The sequence below is a fragment of the Athene cunicularia genome, assembly GCF_003259725.1.
Source record: "Athene cunicularia isolate RWA chromosome 18 unlocalized genomic scaffold, athCun1 chr18_part1, whole genome shotgun sequence".
Classification (NCBI taxonomy): domain Eukaryota; kingdom Metazoa; phylum Chordata; class Aves; order Strigiformes; family Strigidae; genus Athene; species Athene cunicularia.
The window spans coordinates 8,563,510-8,565,880 of NW_020799123.1; the positions used below are offsets into that span (position 1 = coordinate 8,563,510).

The 2,371-nt window shown below is 44.4% G+C and overlaps 1 protein-coding gene across 1 annotated transcript in view; it reads right to left on the bottom strand.

Annotated features, from left to right (window-relative positions):
- Positions 1-1,961, bottom strand: part of TMEM100 (transmembrane protein 100) — a 14,715-nt gene extending 12,754 nt beyond the window's left edge. The window contains exon 1 of the mRNA XM_026861219.1: positions 1,941-1,961. The gene's annotated coding sequence lies outside the window, so the exon portion shown is untranslated. The remainder of the gene's footprint in view (positions 1-1,940) is intronic.
- Positions 1,962-2,371: the final 410 nt, after the last annotated feature.

Consider the following 2,371-nt stretch of genomic DNA (forward strand, 5'->3'; position numbering starts at 1 on the left):
GTCCCCGCTGCCCTCCCGGGTGTCCGGCCCCACCGAACCCCGCAGAGCCCGACAACAGCCCTGGGGACCCGCTGCCCGGCCCCGGCCCCTCGGGGGCGTCCGAAATGGCAGTGCTGGGGGTACCGCGAAAGCACAGTCTGTGCTGAAATCCAGACGAACTAGCTGGTGGTTAACTGCTCAGGAATTAAACGAGGAGGAACATAGTTTGGGATCCTTAGAGGATAAAGTTTTATGTATCATCTAGAGATATTTTAACTGGCTTTTCTATGCTTTAATCACTCATTTCAGCGGAACATCAAATACTACCGGGGGTTTGGAGCGGATGGGTACGGGTATGTGTTATTTTTTTACCATGATTTCTGTTCTTATCAGACAAAAAGCAGACAAATTTTGCTTTTAAGGCTTGTAAAATAACATGTTTGAATTTTGCGGTTAAGCTTACCCAAAGTTTATATTTTAAAGGCACTATTTTATCAGTGATTGATAAAAGAGCAGTGCACCAGCTGTATTTAATCAGCCACTCTGTCTCTGAAGGCATGCATGTACTTTTGACTCCCTTTCCAGGGTGAAACCCTGGCCTCACAGAAATTAATAGCTAAACTTCCATCAACTTCACAGGGGCCAGGATTTCCCCCTGTGCATCATTAAGAACTGCCAGTTGATGGAGATCCTGCCAAGGGTTCATCTCCTCCAGCCGAATCAGCCAGGGGGCTCTGGAAGAGCTCCACAGCTTTATACAAGAAACTGGCATATTTTTTTCCCCATTTGCTAGAGTTCCCTTCAACTACATGAGCATTTCAGCAGAAACAACAAGCTAACTGGATCTGAGGGGAACTGTCATTACAGAGGATCTCTTGGGCCATTAAATCCAGTCCTTCCTAATACAGGCAGCCATGCCAGGTAATACCTTTATTAAACTTGACGAGTTCTACCTCAAATGAACTGGGTTTCCTCCTCCTCTGGTTGGATGGCCATGACCCTTATTCTGCTGCTATCTAAGAACCTCAATCTTTTTTCGGGATGCACATATTCATAGGCAATTAGACATGGATAAACAAGTCTTTGGCTGAAACAGATCTTTCTTTTGGCAGATCTTTCTTTCTAACTCTAATGTCCTAAGAGGTAGAAATCAGACTTTTTTAGTCTTTTTTATGATCATAATTTGTCCAGGTGTGGCCTTACCAGTATTCTGGATGGAAGTGCAAGTATTTTTCTGTCTCTACCAGAAATACTAGCATTTTGCAATCATTCTCTGATTGTTCAGTAAATCTGGATTTTTCTCCAGTATCAGTCCCATTTATCACTTCATATCAGAAATTCTTGATGTTAGCACATATGTGCATGACCTAAATTTCACCCCATTCCTATTACATCAATTCCTCTCTAGTCTTTCCAGTGTAGTATTTGGTCCTCCTACATTGATAGAGAACCTCCCTCCCATGCGTACACCATCAGCAGTTCCACTAGTACATTCTTACTTTTCCATGCCAAGTTTATTACTGAAAGCATTACATAAAATACTGAAAATATTGCATAAAATAACTCCCAATACTGATTTTTGTGGAACTAATCTGAAGTACACATAAACAGGCATTGAAGCTGGGTTTAGAATTCACGTGTCTCTGTACAGATAAATGCCCTAACAATAGACTGGAAAGTGACACGCTCTTCTAGACCCAGTGCAACTGTAACTCCTTTTTGTGAAGCAGAAAAGCTGTGATGAAAAGTAATGGGAATGATGCCTCCCTCCAGTGCCGAGATTAGCAGGCTCTCCCCTAGAAGGGTTTGTAGCTCTCAGGCACATAAGGTTCAAATACAACTTGGGCACCAGCCCTCTGGCCTTTTAAAAAAGGGATGACTGACTACCCCTGCCTTTTAAGGTCCTGCTGCGTTCTGAGCATGACTCTCCAAGGATATAAGGAAAGAAGTACCAAACATACCCGAAGCAGCACGTTTGGCACCTGTAGAAATTCAGTGCAAACAGCTGAGGAAACTTCAGGACGGAGCAACAGCTGCAGCGAGGGGTTACAGGTTCACAATTTTGGACTGCCGTGCTTAAATGCGACATAGTTCCCCTTTAGGACCTGCCCTAAATGACAAAATCTCCTCCCTGTGGCCTTAACACAGCTGCTTTGGAGGAGGTGCAGCCCCAGTGGCTGGGACAATCAGTAAGAAGCCTGCGGGAGTCTGGAAGTCATGCAGCCGATTGAGAGAGCAGAGTTTTACTCCTACATTGAGCAATGCTGTTGCTCTGCTACTAAGACACACTTGCAATACTTCGTGGCTTCCTTTGAGTTTCTAACAGTCTCCTGGGCCTTAACAGCGCAGCAAACAGTGACTCATTAATCTGGCAAAGCACAACTATTGTGGA